The sequence below is a fragment of the Papaver somniferum genome, chromosome 9, assembly GCF_003573695.1.
Source record: "Papaver somniferum cultivar HN1 chromosome 9, ASM357369v1, whole genome shotgun sequence".
NCBI classification, from domain to species: domain Eukaryota; kingdom Viridiplantae; phylum Streptophyta; class Magnoliopsida; order Ranunculales; family Papaveraceae; genus Papaver; species Papaver somniferum.
Genome location: NC_039366.1, coordinates 105,363,627 through 105,383,058, shown reverse-complemented (window position 1 = coordinate 105,383,058; position 19,432 = coordinate 105,363,627).

The window sequence follows — 19,432 nt, the reverse complement described above, 5'->3', positions numbered from 1 at the left end:
TGGGTTTTGAGATTTAAGTGATTAGAACTGACCAAAATGTGTGATTCAAATCAGAGGTAGACTTCTATACGAGTAGGCCTGTCAATGGAGACCGATTTTCCGTTAGCCGATACCGATAATCCGTTAGCCGTTACCGCTACCGTCCGACATAGCGGTAAACGGATATCCGATACCGATAAGTTAACGGATAATCCCTTCTTAACGTAACGTTAGTGGAACCGTGCATTTCCGTTAGGTTTAGTTCCGTTATCCGCTAACGTGCGTATTGCACGTGTAAATTTTTTCACTTGTGTTGTGTTTGTGAATCGTCGAAAATGGAGATGGAGTCATGGAGATGTCTTTTTCTTTTCAAAAGACATGATTTTTTCTTTTGCTAGAAGCCTAGAACATCTGAATATTTGTATGTTTGTTTTTGTGTGTGTGTGACATGGATTTAGAACCTGTTTTGTTGGATTTAATAGCTGATATGTGTTTTTAGCCTATTTTCTGTTTGTACCGGATGGTAACGGATAAATATCCGTTCTCCGGTAAATCCAACGTAACGGCAACGTTTTTGATTTTCCTATTTCCGCCGGAACTTAATGGATAACGGATATCCGCTAATTTTTAATGGCAGCGGCAGCAGAAGAGACAATATCTGTTACGTTAACATCCATTGACAGCCCTATATACGAGGTTTAATGTCATTTTATAAGTTGAATATGTCAAAAAATTGAATTTTTAAAACCTAGATCTACTGACCAGATGAACAGTTCGGCTGATAACTTGTCAGCCGAACCTCTGTTTTTTGAAAATATGTCTAGGTTCGGCTAACAACTTGTCAGCCGAACCTAGTTATGTTTTCAAAAAACAGAGGTTCGCCTGACAAGTTATCAGCCGAACTTCACTCTGTAACTGACGAATTTTAGGTTCGGCTGATTCAAACAAAATCTAGCAAAATCGCATCAGCCGAACATAGTGTTTCTCTAAATCATATACTAGGTTCGGCTCAAAATTGATATTCCAAGATCAATCGAACTGATCTTCTGAAAATTTAAAACGAAGAAGAAGGCTAAGTTCGGCTGATTCGAACAAAATCTAGCAAAGTCGCATTAGCCGAGCATAGTGTTTCTCTAAATAATGTACTAGGTTCGGTTCAAAATTGATATTCCAAGATCAGCCGAACTGATCTTCTGAAAACCCTAATTTCATCTTTGAAATCATATTATATCGATCAAACAAAATAAAATCAATCAAAAACAAGATGGGTTTGTTACAAATACATTCTAAAATACATCTGAGAGCAATTGAGATTTGGATTTTGCACTCCAACATCGCTCACTTCGATTCGTGTTTCCTATGCTTGATTAATTGCTTGATTGAAGTGAAGTCCAAGATGTTTAAGTTTAAAGATTATTTTGACTTTTGATTTTAGGTTTTTGGGGATAAGGGCACTCTAGTAATTTAAATTGTTTAAGGATATATAGGTAATTGCACTATCTTTAGACACCCCTTATAAACCCACCCTAGATGGGATAATGAATGAGTATGCCTCAAAAAAAATCAATATGCCTCAAAACAGGTTTCTTAAAGTTTAAACCCAAAATTTTTGAACGATTTTTGGGGCACCCACTCCTTTTTGTGAACAAATGGTTTACGCTACAAATATTGGGGTCCAAGAGCATAACAACTCTAGTAAGGAGGAAGTCAGGGTTCAATCCTCGACGTCGTAAAGGTTCGTGGTAGATTATAGTTGTATAGTGGGTTAAGCGGCGTTGGGTCTGACAGTGGGGCTAGTCCAACTGGCGGGATTCAGGTAGGGACCTGGGTCCGGCTTTCGCATATCAAAAAAAAAAAAAAAAGAACGGGCAGCTAACTCAGCTGGTCATCCTCGTTCTGCGAAGTTTTATGCGTTCCAGGAAGTCCCAGGTTCGAGTCCCTAATGGCGTAATATTGCAGAAATTAACATGGAAGGTAGAGTTAGTTTTCCCCCTTGTGACACAATATCATCCCCATCCGCTTCGGCTTCTTTGACTAGGTTACCCATGAGGCTCGCAAGTATGCTAGCACGACAACTTGTTCAATTAATGTAGTAGTATGTCGTTTGAGCTTAGCTTGTTAGGCTTCCAACTAGTTTCATGTAATAATAGTTAGAGTTTGGGGTTTGTAGATTCAGTATCTTCGGTGTTGTATTTTGAATTTAGGGTTTTCTATTGGTTTTTCTTTCTTCTGCTTCATAACTCCGTGCAGAGTTCATAAACCCGTGAGAGTTTTCGTCGATTGATGCTGGATGTTGTTCTGGGGTTTTGAGGATTCACACCACCAATTGGTTTTCTGTAAGTGATTCGTTGCTCTGTATAAGGATTCGGTGTAGCAGATTTGTGCAAAGGTTTTCTATTTCGATTTAGGGGTTTTGAGATTTGGTTTCTTGTGTGAGTAATTGATGTTACAGTATTATGGGTGTTTGAATTTGAAGTTCAGGGTTAACAATTTTAGTAATTGTTTTGATTTTGTACTTTGTGATTGATTCATCATATTTAGAGGGTGTAGAAACTCCAATTGATCTCGTCTTTGAGAGTGGTTTTTTTTCAGGCTATTTCTTTGAGCAATCAGTGTTTTGGGGTTCCCTGTACAAAATTAAAGCTTTGTTGTTGTAGCAGGGTTATTGTTTGTTGTATTTGGATTCTGCAGTGGGGTTATTGTTTGGTGTTGATGAATCTGGGTTAATTGTTTCTGTGTGTATGACTAGTAGCAGCAGGAGGTATTTCAAGAGTTGCGTGTGTGTAGAAGCAGTAACAGGGGGTTTTTGTTCATCATAGAGGAGTACAGTGCTCTGAGTTTGAAGTTTGTTTGAAGTTTCCTGGCTGTTTAATTAGTGTTTCAATGAATGGTCTTTTAAGGTTTCAATTGGGATTTTTTCCTAATTTGAACTCTTAACTTCCCATTTATTGAGTCCTAATTGTCTTCTGGTTCTCTCTTTGGGTTGGATTTTCGAATTAATTTGATATTCTCACAATCTTGTTGAGTTTCAGAGGTAGTGTTTTCCGTTTTTGTTGTTTGTTTTCTCTATATTACTATGCCAAGAGTTACTAGGTCTAGGTCTAGTCAGACACAATGCTTACGTTCCATCCCTCAAGGTTGTGTTAATCAAACTGCAGATGAGTCTCATCAGTACAGCATTGATGCATCTGTAGATTCACTTTCGGTCTCGTCTTCATCGTCTCAGTTGGCATCCACATCATCATCTCCTCCCTCACCCCCATCTCAACTCCCATCAACATCAACCTTACAGGGTGGTAAGGTTCCTTGCCCATTCAAGGGGTATGATGGATGTGGAGGTGGAGTTTGTGGAAGGGGTTATGCTAAGAGTGTCGTCTATCGCCATTATACAGATCAGCATTTCCCCACAGAGAAGGATAAAGAAACCTGCAGAGCACGTATACAGACTAATCCTGATTGCTTTGTTGCTTGGGAAAAGGTCTTACTTGACATGCAGATGTGGCTGTGCTTTAAATGTCTTCACATCCATGCATGGAAAAAGGCGTGTACTTCAAAATTACATAAGGCTGATGTTATTGCAGGTCCTTTTAACGGACATGATGCTGAGTTCCTGATTCACGGTGTATTGAAGCCACGGGCTGGTGGTGTGTCTGATAATGCAGTGGAATCTGGTAGTTCTTGTGACAGTTCTGGTTTGAATGATGCAGTAGTTGGCTTGTCTTTAGACATGCTTCATACTGTTTTTCAGAGAAGAATTACCACCATTGTAAGTATACCCCCTCCCTGAAGACTACAGTTTTCTCGAGTCCTAAAATCAGCCTTGGATAAGGTGATTGCAAAACCTGGAGATTTACAGGCATGGCTTCAACTGTTGTTGTTACCCACTTGCACGCTAAACCTGTTTGTACCCAATTGTTCTAGTGAGGAGAGGTCTGGCACACGTAAAAAACTGCAAATTGTTGCAATCAATCAGTCCCTGAATGTATGGAGAGAGCCAAATGGATGTGCAACCTTGGTTCACAACTTGCTGGGTCAGTCCAAGCCATCTGCAGCCATCCGCAAAACATCCAAGAAGACGAAAAAGGTCAGTGCCAATATTGCATCTTGTAAGAAAAAGATTAGCTTTGGACAGTACACGGCTGCTATCCGTGTGATTTTTTCTGATGGCTTAGCACCTGCCACCCCTGAAACCTTACATGACTTGAGGCTAAAACACCCCCCTGCACCACCTCCATTTATCCCTGCACATGATAATTCTATTCCTACTTTGGTTGTTGATGCAGTTGTTGTACTCTCAGCTATTAAGAGCTTCCCCAAAGGAACCTCATGTGGGAGGGATGGCCTTAGGGCGCAGCATCTTCTAGATGCATTCAGTGGTACTGCGGCTGCAATCTCAGATGAGCTACTGCATTCAATCGTAGGTGTAGTCAACTTGTGGTTAAGTGGTAAGTGCCCTCTATCTCTTGGTGAATTTATTGCCAGTGCTCCATTAACACCATTACTCAAGTCAGGAGGAGGTGTGCGTCCAATTGCAGTTGGAACTATTTGGAGACGACTATGTTCTAAAATTACCGCAACATTAGCCTGTAAGCAGTTAGCTTCGTATCTTGGGGACTTCCAGTTCGGTGTAGGAACTCTTTGCGGTGGCGAAGGCATTCTGCACGCTGCCAACAGACTACTGGAGTTAAAAGGACATTGTGCAACTCAGACTATGTTGTTAATTGACTTCACAAATGCTTTCAATCTTGTCGACAGGTCAGCTATGCTTAAAGAAGTCAATTTATATTGTCCTAACATCTATAAATGGGTTGAATTTTGTTACTCACACCCTACCAGACTTACTACAATGAGCATACACTTTCTTCTGCGAAAGGGGTACAACAGGGAGACCCTCTCGGTCCCCTGCTTTTTTGCACTAACGTTACACCCACTTGCCATCAAGATTGCAGCTAGCTGTGCATTGGATTTTCACGCCTGGTACCTCGATGACGGCACTATCGCAGACGATACTCTGGAAGTAGCAAAGGCTTTGACAATTATCCAAAGAGAGGGACCTGAGAGAGGCTTGGTTGTGAACATTAACAAAACTGAGATCTTTTGGCCTTCGCCTGATCCCAGAAGCAACATGGTGGGTGTTTATCCTTCAACAATTAGCAGGCCTGTGCTTGGAGTGAAATTGTTGGGAGGGCCGGTCAGCCAGGATTAACTATATTGTAGCAATATGGTGGTTAGTAGGGTTGAGAAGACAGTTCACCTGATGAGCAAAGTACAGCAGCTAAATGACTCATAGTGTGAGTTATTATTATTACGCAATTGCGTTGGCGTTTCCAAGCTCTACTTCACGCTGCGTACTACCAACCCTGTGGCCATCCAATCTGCAATTCAAAGAGGAGTTGGAACCCAGCTTGTCGCTAGGTTGCCAACTAAAAGCTCTGTGTAATCTTCAGACATTAAAAAAATAGTCTTTAATGTAAAGTATAGTCTTTGATAATAATAATAATATTATTATTTATATAAATTTTTTATTAAAAAATAATAATAATAATAACGCAGGAGAGAGAGACTCCGGCGAAAACCCAGGCGATTGAAAACCTGGTTTGCATATTTTATTATTATAACGCAATTTCAATAACCTAACACTTTCAAATATTTTCCTCACTTTTGCCCTAACTCTCGACGAACGGTTATTGTAGTTCCATTGGTTCTGCAATGCCAAGTACCAGGCGATCATCATCTTCCCAGGATCTTCCATCAGATGATGAAGAATCTGATAATGAAAGGAATCATAGCCAACATGTTCCTACTGATGATACAATGGCTCACTGCCCTTTCAAAAATTTTGATGATTGTCAGGATGGATGCAATGGACGAGGGTATCAAAAACTTCCATTCTTCGGCATATCAATGATCAACATTGGCTTTCACAGACTAGGTTAATGGTATGTAAAGATCAGATTGGATCTCACTTAGGTGTTTATCAAGCCTGGGAACGCCTTCTCAATCTCTTAGAGATGTGGCTATGCTGTGACTGCATGAAAGTGCAGTCATGGAGGCGTCCATGCCGTCCTCACAGTGGCAACATATTATTAGGACCATTTAATGGCAAGTCTGCAAACTTTCTCATACATGGCATCAATAAACCACGGGCTGAATCTGTATCAGAGGCCAATAACACTGACATTCCTGATGAATCACCCGGACTTTCTTTGGAACTTCTCGATTTGGTTTATTAGAAAAAGATTACTATATAACAGCCAGCATCCCTCCGCCGTGTAGGTTGAATTTCTCCAGAGTATTGAAAACTTCTCTAGACAATGTAATGGCAAAACCCACGGACTTACATCCCTGGCTTCAATTATTGATGCTACCTGTATGCACCCTTAACCTATACGAGCCTAACAATGCCAGTGAAGCAAGATCCTGCCACGGAAAAAGCTACAGATTACGGCCATTAACAAAACATTAGTCGAATGGGGACAACCTAATGGGTGTGCAAACATTGTACAACGCCTGCTGGAGTTGGCGCGTCAGAATCAGCAACGACAGCAATCCAGTAAACATCCACAGCGAAAAAAGAAGGCTAAGACCAATTTAGAAGCCTGCCAAAAGAATTTGAATGAAGGACACTACACGGATGCAATACGAATCCTTTCATCTGGGGGTGTTGCCCCTGCAACTGTTGTAGTCTTAAATTTGCGGTAAATACGGATTCGATGCTCGGACTTGAATAGATTTAAAAACAAAAATATATACAAAATTGTCACAGGATCAAGAGATACTAGGACTCAGGATTCCACCAATTCTTATACTCATGCGAATCAACTATTAATTCTAGACAATTATAGCTTATAAAGATAACAAATATCGACTCTTTTCTTTGCCAAAAATAGATTTTGTAAAGTATTAGATGTAAATCATAAGCATGATGCATCAAGAGTTCCTAGACTAAGCATACATCATCAGAAAAAATCACAAATAATCAAGAAAAATCATAAAACAACTCATAATAGTGCAAATAGTCATAAAAGAATTAAATAGAATTACTCATGCATAAAGAATGGTTTCCTCCATCATCCCAGTAATGGGGTTTAGCTACTCATAATAATCATGTTCTAAAAATAAATATTTGATGCTCAAAATATGACTGAAAGAGTGAAAAATATAATACAGTGAAACTACGACCCTCTTTAAGCGTCCAGAGAAGAACGATAAAACACCACTGCTGTAAATAACGATACCTCACTGCTGCTGTTGACGCTGTTGTTTTAAGACCCACAGCAGCAAGTCGTTGTCACTGTTGATAAACGACTGTCTTATGGAGTCTGTTCTTCGTGTTTTTCGTGCTCTTTAATGGCAGCAGCAGCAGAACTCCTCCTTCCTGCAGCTCCCGTTCTTCACTCCTCTAGCCTCTCTCTGGTCTCTGATCGACCCCAAACCTCTTGATAATCTTCTCTCACTTCTCTCCACCTCTTATATACTTCACAGCTCAAAGAAATCCCGATAGAATCTCTATTTTTTCTTTCTTCCAAAGTCTCGGAAAATACTGCTCAAAGCTATTCGTACGCGTCTGTTAGCTATAAACTTTCCACCAAACTCTTATCAAAACTTGAACATGACCTAGTACGTAACTATCCAGCGTAAAACTCTCACAAATCTTTCATACAAATCCTTGAAACTGGACAGAACAATACGTATCCTGTTTGGACTTTGATCGCTTCTCCCATCCATTCCAGCCCAAGTTGATCGATAAATTCACTTGCATACGGTCTGTTTAGTCTTAACATGCCTAGCCCAATTGATTTCAGGGATTTAATCTCCCTCAAAACTGCCCAGAAATCCAACAACAAGTTATCAGACGTGAACTTTAGTTTTCCCGCCAAATTCCATTATTTGAACTTTGAATGTGGTGTCCCCTTAACCAGACTGGGAGTCCCTTTAGCATGTGCCTTGAAATGGGGTGCCCCTTAGTAATTAGCTTACCCCTTATCCAAAATCAAGGGTTCGTATAACAAGTGTTCTCTGGGGCATTTTCCGCACTTTTCGGGGTTCCTCCGGGGTATTTCTGGGGTACTTCCGGTACACTTCTGGGGCGCTTCCGACACTCTATCAACGGAGGTCCAAACGCCGCATTTTCAGCCAATTTCGCCGCAAATCCTTATTCTTCTAAAAACACCTACAAATAAATAAAATAACCAAATAAGTATAGAATCGAGCACTAACACTATATACAATTGAGATATATTAGACACATAAATGCGTCTATCAAATACCCCCAAACTTATTATTTGCTAGTCCTCGAGCAAATCAAAACTACAAAATAAAATCATAACTCACTGTCGCAGGCATCGTCGATTGCATTTAGCGTATGCAATAAGCCTTTAAACCTCTAGGCGGCCCTAGTGGCCGAGTTATAGTCTCGGGAGGGCTTACTAGAGATATACCCACAAAACCTTTATACTCCAGACCCTATATATCTACAACGAACCTTGGAAGGCACTAAAGAATCTCCTTGGTTGGCATACTTATTGACTACAGGAAGAAGTACCCTGATGCGAAATTCCAATTGATGTACACGAGTTTGCACTCAAGCACACTAAAATTCATATAAAGTGACAGAGCTCTACTCAGATAGTTGCACTATGGACATCATATTCGGAGTCAAACTAATCACATGGAAAGATTAAGAGATGGATATAGAAAAACATAGATGGTTTTGATGTTTACTAAGTGAACGGCGTTTCCCATATCTGTCTGAAGGCCTCCGCCAAAATGAACCTATCCTAATGGATTGGGATATTAGTCTGACTAATATCAACACACTGGCATATACAAGGGAACCAGTGGTCGATAACCTAACTCTAGGTCAACACAACTGGCATATACAAGGGTACCAGTGGTCGACTTTATTGAATTTATTCCTTTTGGTCAAATGGTCTGGTCTCAATATTTTCTCACTTTTTTTTTTTTTTTTTTTTTTTTTTTCAACTTTTTGGTAACTACCATTTTTTTTTTTTTTTGTATCTCAATCACTCTAATTCACCCTAGCATTGGTAACAACTTGAATCGTGGCCCCACCTATCACTTAGAGAAACATAGTTTAAAAACAAAATAAAATAAAAATAGAAGTGAAAAGGACTCAACGAGATATGGTGAAACTATCATGTTATTTCTAACACCTGAGCTCTGTGCTTTTATGAATAGACTCTTCTAGATGTTTCCATCTAATCAGATTGGTTCCTCAACTCCTACAAAATGCTTCCATCCACTTAGATTGGTTAGTGCATCCTAAATAGCATAAATTTCTAGCTCTGGAGTTTATTTATTCATACTGCAACTAAAAAGTTTCTCCCATACCCCCAAACTTAAACTAACATTGTCCTCAATGTTCTAAAGATGAAATTAAAAATGAACAAGGAGAAACTGTTACCATTTGAAGTGAAAGAGTTACGGAAGGATATTACCTGGTTGCATGAGATTGGGTTACCTCCCAAGAAGTGCTAAGTTTAAAGTCTTCAGCCAGACTAGAAAAGTTTAGTCAACTCGAACCGTATAACAGTAGCCGGAATAACTGTGGGTCTTTAAAACCAAAAAGAGCTGACAAAAGGAAACTGCAGTGAACCAAGAAAATGTACAATACTGCATGCCCTTACCTAGTTTCCTGATAATATCTAATTGTGGTTCAGGTTCAGGTTCTATAAGGGTCTAAATATATTTCTCGGCTGCATCCTCATTGAGATCCAATTATTAGGTCCTAGAGTCTGTAAAACTTAATAAGAACTGAAGCACAAAATAACCTAAATAATTGAGGATCCTCTAAGTCAATCAGGTTGACTTACATATTGACCACAGTGAGAGTAGTGGTCATTCTGAAAATGTGTCGATTCTAATTCCTAAAGTAATTAGGTTTAGTCTCAGAACTTAATAATTGACACATTTGAAATTAACGTTCCCACAGTTGAAAAATATTTGGTGGGAAAACAAAGTCGATCTGTATCATAGCCTGGGAACCACATCAACCAGAGGATGGGTTTCTAACACTGAACTTCTTCCTGGACATCACTAGGCAGGAAAACGAGTATGAAAGTAATCTTGTAAAATGGTTGAGGCATATCAAGTCCTAAGTGTGGGGACTTTCTGAGAGTTAAAGGTAAGGCACTAGGGAAGTGATAATCACCCCCAAACTTAGAGTTTTCAGTTTCTCTAGATAGACCTCTAATTATTTCTTGAATTTCCGTATCTTCAGAGTCCTTAAAATATTCAAGAGATTCTTCTAAGTTATTATCAGGTAGTGCATCTTTACTCATCTCTACGGGTCTATCTTCTTCTTCCAAGACTATTGTTTCTAAGTCGCTAGACTCTAAAACAGTATTTTCGAAATGAACCCGTTCCTCTAAACCACTATCGGCTTCGTAATCAAAAGGAAAAACTACATCGTCTAAAACGGTGGTATCCCTAATCAAATCCTCGTCCTTTTGAATAGGTGAATAATCATAAAAATTATTTGGATTTGAATAGAAATAATATAATCACTATAAAGCTCAATTGGATTACTAGATTCCTGATTACTATGCCTACATATTTCAGATTCTTCATCACTACTATCCTCATCATCATAATAGTACGAAGATGATTGAACCTTATCTAAATAAGTAGTGTTACCAATTATAACCTCGTTATCTTGATTATGTGAAAAAGTATCTTCATTCTCAAGGGTATTATTGGATACACTATATTGGCAATTCAAGTTATTTCGAGCAATACTTTCGTTCGTCTCTAACTCAAGTCTACGTGTCGACTCAGCTATCCTCTCAAGGGTCTCTTCCAAAGAAAGTTCCCTTAGTGTAGGATCTAAGTTTTGAGTTAATCTATTGAGGATATCTTCTACAGATTCAGTTGTTGTTGCAGTTCTTTCGTCCATAACTACATTATTCACCTCATCTAATTTATACGTCGATTCAGCTAACTGACGTGATGACTCAGCTAAATTCCTGAGAGTCTCTTCTAGAGAAGGAATAGGAACTGAAGGATCATAATAAGGACTACTTTTCAATAGTTTGATTGTATCCTCTAAGACGAAGAACTAGTATATAATCTTCTTGCTCGTATGACTGATGCGCGTGTGGATAGTAATTGGGCTCACCATGGTATGAACCATAACCTTGAAAAGGTTGGCGTCCCAGTCACTATTCTCACTATGGTCATAATAATGTCCATATTTCAGTTGGATATTATTCATTTGATGGCTATCATACCAGTTCGACATTCTTAATTGCAGGGGAATTCTACAAGCACAAAAAGTCCGACTCGACCAACAAACCTATAGCTAGCAAACAAAAAGCATGATGGCTCCACTTAGATTGTTTTCTAGACCAGCTTCTATCTCTTCGAAAAGGAATTCGTTACAATTTGAGCAACCCCTCTGGAATCAATCCGAGCTAATGTAAGTTGAATCGAGGCGAGGGAAGCTCAGTGGAGCTTTGATACCCAAGGCCTCACCGCTATCACAAGGCGGCGCAGTCACGCATTCAACTCACAGAAACCATCATGAACTTTGAAATGTGCTTAAAGAGCAACCAATATTTTTCGAACGAGTTTCCTATTAAGCTCGTTACCCTATCGGTCTCGTTCTATTCCAAATTTTAAGCTTGGGTTCGCGTTAGGTTTCGTTTTCCTAAGGCGGGCAAGAAGGGAACGGTGATGAAATCCGAACCCTTATCTTTTTGGCCAGGCCTTGCCCTTTACTAGGAAATAAAACAGTCCTTCGTCCTCAAACAATTATCACCTTAAGGAACAGTAACCGCTTCAGGAGATTCGCGGTGTTTCGATGGACTTACCTCCCGTACCAGACGGGGGATGAACCGTTGAAGTCGACTCGGGCGACGACTCCTATATCATGTACGAACCCGAGGGGCCGAGACGATATCGTAATCGTCGTCCTTCCCTGCACACAGTTTATATAATTTTTTTTATAATACCCTTCCGTAGGGTTAAAAAAATAAAAAAAATGTCCAAAAGTCCAGAATAAAGTCCAAATAAAAATTCCAAAAATTCCAAAAATTATGAAAAATAAAGCCTATTTACAAATTCTAAAAAAATAAAATAAATAAAAGCTTTATACAAAAAAAATAATAAAAATTAAATCCTAAAAAAATTATGTCTTTTTTTTTCTTCTCTTTTAGCTTTTAGCTTTAAGCTTTAAGCTTTTTGTTCCCAAGTCCTTAGTATTCCACTTCGAACCTGTAAATCAAAGACACAAAAAGAAACGTAAAAAGGAACAAATAATAATAAATAATAAAAAAATAAATTAAACCTAAAAACAAATCTATATACAAGTCCGCGTCGGCGGCGCCATTTTGTTGTAGTCTTAAATTTGCGGTAAATACGGATTCGATGCTCGGACTTGAATAGATTTAAAAACAAAAATATATACAAAATTGTCACAGGATCAAGAGATACTAGGACTCAGGATTCCACCAATTCTTATACTCATGCGAATCAACTATTAATTCTAGACAATTATAGCTTATAAAGATAACAAATATCGACTCTTTTCTTTGCCAAAAATAGATTTTGTAAAATATTAGATGTAAATCATAAGCATGATGCATCAAGAGTTCCTGACTAAGCATACATCATCAGATAAAATCACAAATAATCAAGAAAAATCATAAAACAACTCATAATAGTGCAAATAGTCATAAAACAATTAAATATAATTACTCATGCATAAAGAATGGTTTCCTCCATCATCCCAGTAATGGGGTTTAGCTACTCATAATAATCATGTTCTAAAAATAAATATTTGATGCTCAAAATATGACTGAAAGAGTGAAAAATATAATACAGTGAAACTACGACCCTCTTTAAGCGTCCAGAGAAGAACGATAAAACACCACTGCTGTAAATAACGATACCTCACTGCTGCTGTTGACGCTGTTGTTTTAAGACCCACAGCAGCAAGTCGTTGTCACTGTTGATAAACGACTGTCTTATGGAGTCTGTTCTTCGTGTTTTTCGTGCTCTTTAATGGCAGCAGCAGCAGAACTCCTCCTTCCTGCAGCTCCCGTTCTTCACTCCTCTAGCCTCTCTCTGGTCTCTGATCGACCCCAAACCTCTTGATAATCTTCTCTCACTTCTCTCCACCTCTTATATACTTCACAGCTCAAAGAAATCCCGATAGAATCTCTATTTTTTCTTTCTTCCAAAGTCTCGGAAAATACTGCTCAAAGCTATTCGTACGCGTCTGTTAGCTATAAACTTTCCACCAAACTCTTATCAAAACTTGAACATGACCTAGTACGTAACTATCCAGCGTAAAACTCTCACAAAATATTTCATACAAATCCTTGAAACTGGACAGAACAATACGTATCCTGTTTGGACTTTGATCGCTTCTCCCAGCCATTCCAGCCCAAGTTGATCGATAAATTCACTTGCATACGGTCTGTTTAGTCTTAACATGCCTAGCCCAATTGATTTCAGGGATTTAATCTCCCTCAAAACTGCCCAGAAATCCAACAACAAGTTATCAGACGTGAACTTTAGTTTTTCCGCCAAATTCCATTATTTGAACTTTGAATGTGGTGTCCCCTTAACCAGACTGGGAGTCCCTTTAGCATGTGCCTTGAAATGGGGTGCCCCTTAGTAATTAGCTTACCCCTTATCCAAAATCAAGGGTCCGTATAGCAAGTGTTCTCTGGGGCATTTTCCGCACTTTTCGGGGTTCCTCCGGGGTATTTCTGGGGTACTTCCGGTACACTTCTGGGGCGCTTCCGACACTCTATCAACGGAGGTCCAAACGCCGCATTTTCAGCCAATTTCGCCGCAAATCCTTATTCTTCTAAAAACACCTACAAATAAATAAAATAACCAAATAAGTATAGAATCGAGCACTAACACTATATACAATTGAGATATATTAGACACATAAATGCGTCTATCAGCAACCCCAGACACGATCCACGAACTACAACAAAAACATCCTTATTCACGGCCTCCCGTCATTCCTACCGACAATCCATCTGTTCCTGTTGTAGCTGTGATGTCCATGCTGTTGTGAAATCTTTAAAAAGCTTTCCAAAGGGTACATCATGCGGTCGAGATGGGCTCCGTGCGCAATACTTGTTAGATGCAACGAGTGGTGTTGCTGCGGCGGTGGCAGATGAACTTTTGTTGTCTATCACCGGTGTAGTTAATCTGTGGCTGGATGGACGATGCCCACTTGCACTTGGAGAATACATCGCCAGTGCACCATTAACCCCTCTACTCAAACCTGGAGGGGGTATTCGCCCGATCGCAGTGGGTACAATATGGCGCCGATTATGTTCTAAATTGGCAGCGTTGGCAGTGCTTAAGGACATGACTACATACCTTGGCAACTATCAATTTGGTGTTGGGACACCTTGCGGGGGTGAGGGGATCTTACACTCGGCGAACAGGATGCTGGAAATGAAAGGATCCAACCGTAATATGACTATGTTGCTTATCGACTTTACTAACGCTTTAAACATAGTTAATCGCAATGTTTTGATCACCGAGGTACGTGATAGATGTCCTAGTATTGCTAAATGGATGGAATTCTGCTACGCGCGACCTGCCAAGCTATATTATAACGAGCACACTCTATATTCGGCACAAGCGGTTCAGCAGGGAGACCCTCTTGTCCCTCTACTATTTTCACTGGCTCTTCATCCTTTGGTGTGCAAAATAGCTTCACAATTCAATCTGGATCTTAACTCATGGTACTTGGATGATGGGACACTCGTTGGGGAGACGACTGAAGTTGCAAAAGCTTTCCAGATTCTCCGAGAAGATGGCCCTGCAAGAGGCCTGAAGTTAAACATACATAAAACCGAAGTTTTTTGGCCACAAACTGATCCAAGATGCAAACACGTTTTCCCATATGAAGTGGGTAGACCTGATAATGGAGTCCGTCTGCTTGGTGGCCCGGTAAGTCTGATGGATGAATTCTGTAGCAACATCATTCAAGCTCGTGTTGATAAAATAATACACCTGATGAACTGTGTTAAAAATCTGAGAGACCCACAGTCAGAACTCCTACTTATTCGAAACTGTGCGGGAGTTTCAAAACTATACTTTTTTATGCGGACAACTCGACCGCAATGTATGCAAGCAGCACAGCATAAGTTCGACGAGCAACTCATTCAGTTCCTGCAGTACTTAATCACGAGCGACGGTGCAGGGTTCAGACAACTACATCAACGCCTGCCACACTCCCATTCAAAGATGGAGGGTTAGGTGTCTACACTATGCAAGACACCGTTCAGTATGGCTATCTAGCCTCCTGCTTTCAAACCCAACATCTCCAGAACATAATTCTACAAGGTACGCCTGGTCTCATCCCTCACTTTCAAACAGCGCTGGAACAATATACTCGTATATGTGGTTTATCTCATTCATCTTTCAACATTAACGAAGTCGCCCCACAGCCCATGCATTTACTGGAAACTCGTTATTATGATGCTATCGTGAAGTCCATACCATATACTTTTGTTATGTCCGAGCGTGACTCTATCTTATGGCAGTGTAATAAGAAAACCCATGCACAAGACTATCTAAAGGCAATCCCGATTCAAGGGCTTAATCAGACCTTAGGTTCACGACAATTCCGTTTGGTACTTCAGTATCGTTTGGGAATACCTCTATTTTCCGAAGATAGCACTTGTTCATGCTGTAAACGTGTTATGGATCGGTTTGGTGACCATGCTATCCATTGTGCAAGTGAGGTGGGTTTAAAATACCGTCATGACATGGTGCAAGACCTCTTTGTTGAATTATGTTATAAAGCAAGAGTAGCGGCAAGAAAAGAAGCTTCATTGGGTCTTACATCTGATAGGAGCACCCCTCTCAAACCAGCAGACCTCATGATATATAACTGGGAGAATGGACGGGACATCTGTTTCGACGTCACCGGTGTTTCACCATTTTCCAAGGGAGGAAACCGCGTCTTCATACCCGGTCAGGCCATCTCCGCTGCTATCACCCGCAAGCGCAACAAGTATGTTGATCTATGTTCGTCTCATGGATACGGTTTCGGCGTTTTAACATTTACAACATTGGGGGAATTGAGTGATGACATTACAGTCCTTTTGAAAAGATTGAAGAACTGCATGGAAAGTCACGATGTCAATAATAACCTAGGCAGTTTTCTTTTCCACATGTTAGGTATCATTATTCAAAAAGGCAATGGGGTGCAACTTGTTGCGCGTCTCCCTGCCAAATCCTTGTAAATTTTTGGATATTTTCGCTTTTTAATAAAAGCCTTCGTGGCCCCTTTCACATAATAATAATAATAATAATAATAATAAATGGTGTAGCCCAAATTCATTGGGCGACCAAAAGGGGATGTTTCCCAAATCCTTGAATGTATCCTTTAATTATATATTTTTTATTTCCAATTTTATCCCCCACTAATTCTTACCATTTGCGCTACACTAACCATCAATGATACAATAACGAATTCGATTTGAAGATCAAATTTCGTCCATATTTGTTTGATTGAAATCGCCCAAATTTTTGGCAAGTGATCTAAAACCAACAATGATAAGATGAGATTACTGTGAATTATTTCGTATAAAACGTTATTAGTAGCTCAATGAGTTCTGACTATCATCTATTATGAAATAAAACAACAATATCATGTAAGTCATAAAAATAAGTTTGATCATGTTATTTTTCCAAAAAGAACACAAAGAGAAGCTGAAGAACACGACTAACATCAGAAGAAGAAAAAATTTGGTTCGGTCCTTTAATTAAGAACAAGGCAGAAACTATGATGTTTGGTATGAGGGGACAAATGTTAGGTCTGACGGTTTTTATTTTCCGAGACAGCTGTTCGCATTCAACAAACTTGTTGATGGCCGAACCGTGTTAATTGAACATTTTGTGTCAAGAGATTAAGACGACAATTATACAGGTTTTAAATTCTGTATTGAACATGTGTACACCGACAATATACTTTGGAAAGTTATTTGAAATGAACAACAAACTTATAATACACCCAGAGAAATATCATATGAAGGTTGTCCAACTATATTAAGTGATGTATAACCCAAAAACAGAATTAGCCAAATAAAATACAACCACACAAAATCAAAATAACAACCGAAATTTCTATGGAATCGGTACTTTGTTTGGAGTACCACCATATTCAGTGTTGATACTCAACAGAAACCAAACAAGAATAAGGAAAATAAATATGTTGAAAATAAAGTCTTTGGAGAAACCCTCCTATATATACTACCAAAAAGAGTGCTACCCAAAATTCAAACTATAAAGAAAAGAGTTAAAAACTATCCATTCATGTGCACCTTGATGAAAAGTATCACAATACCATCTATTGTTGCTCATGGTGCTGATAACATTGTCCACTTCTAGTCTTGCGAGTCTCAGTATCTGAATACCCTCTGGTAGCTCTAGTGGCCAGGGTGGTAGATAAACTCGGGCTTGACGAGAAGATTTCATTCTCGCATCTCCATATTGATGTGGTGGTGCAGCATTTTGCTGGTTGTTGAGTCGTTGTTGCTGCTCGTTGTTGGGATACATCGGGTGCTGGCTGATGAGTTGCTGCTGATCGGGGGTTTCTAACACCATGCTATGTATTCACAATAGCAGCAACATTTGCAACAATTTTCCTAACCACAAGACTCAGAAGGTTCAACAAAGGATACCGCATCCCCTGTGCAGGGACAGGAAAGGCCGCAATTCTCTTAATTTCTCTTCTTACAGGTGGGGTCATGATAATTGCATCAAATCACAATCGCTCACCACCGGTCACAACAAACTGATCACCCACAAGAACAACACCTTCATTTACTACGAATTCCCAACCAGAGTATGACCATTCATCCACTTGCTAATCCCTATCCCGTGTTTGGGATCCTATAGATGCTACAGAGCCAAAATCATCATTTGTTGTAGTTTTCTCAGCATCCTCATTGTCATTTCCCACGCCACTACCACTTCCACGTCCACTCCCCCTCTATTCGTGTATGCGTTTTTCCGAAACAATGGCTCATTAACATTTATGGGTGGAAGAGATTGGATTTGGTTGGATCGGGGAAAATCGTATAAAGGGTACCATTAGTATCAGAACTTGATATCACAAGAGAACCGAATCCTGGAGGAATTACAATATGGGTTTGATCAATATGATTTATATTATGGTTATTGGTCTCAATCTAATCAGAATGGTTTTCACATTAAATACCCATATGGGTCTGAGCAGCATGATATTCATTATAGAATTGATAACCCGGATCGACATGCACTTGAGAATTGTTTTCCCCTAGGTTTGAATCCTAGTTTCAGAATGATTCTCACGATAAATTTCAACATTAGCAGTTAGTGCAGGACTCATTCTAAGTTGATAGGTTTGGTGTCTGATAGGACTGGTGAAGATGAACAGAGGCAAAAGCTTATGAAAGTTAATCGGTTAAAGGAAGACTCTTGGGTTTTCCTGTTGGTTCTAAATATGAGTTAGCGCTAACGAAAAACGATGTTAATAACAAAAGACTTTTGCATTAACTGGGTTTTGATGCTGGATTTTTGACGAGGGATAAAACTGTAAAATGCCAAGTTTTGTATATTTCTGACCAGACTTCAGACGAATATATGAAATTCATATTTTATAATTTGGACATGAAAGCTCATGTTACAACGATCTCCTACTGATCATGTAACCCCATCAAAATATAAATATATGACGCAAATATTGGGACCTCCCCGAATGAGCTATTAATATTCCATATTTTTCTATATACTTCCTGACTCAGTATTCACTTATATATAGAATCTTAATGATTGGACGACTCCTAGACATGTCGCCTCCTAGTATAGAGCGATAACATCTTCAGAATGTCGCAGTGTTCCATGACTATACAAAATAAATGTTCACAATGAGTATGTTGCTTCCACTATCTCATACCTTGATTCTCGAATACATATAATGCTCCTAGACAGATTGTATGCTAGTATAGAGCCATTAATTAACTAATTCTAGTACAAAATTCATCAAGAATTCCTATAAAATATTATATTTCCACTGCAATATTTTATTACTTCAAAATTCACGTCTTTTCTCAGCTGAATTTCATGAATTAGTAATAAATATGCATCCTTTGGGCATATGGGCCACCACTGAGTAAGAACCTATAAAATAGTACGAGTGTACTTAGTAATAATGCACGAACGAGCACCCAAAAATATGGACGAATGAGGATTCAGAGAGCTATGCAAAAAGGAAAATGAACTAAAAAAAAGGTGCAGGACCGGCCTATCGGCCGGTTGGCCATGCCATGATCCCACACCTCTCCACTTTTTTTTTATTTTATTATTATTATTTCATAACCTTTGACTCCCTCATTCGAGCAAACCCTCAGTTCTCCATATTTTGTCAAATATTGCTCAATTCTCCGAAAAGCCTACAAACCAA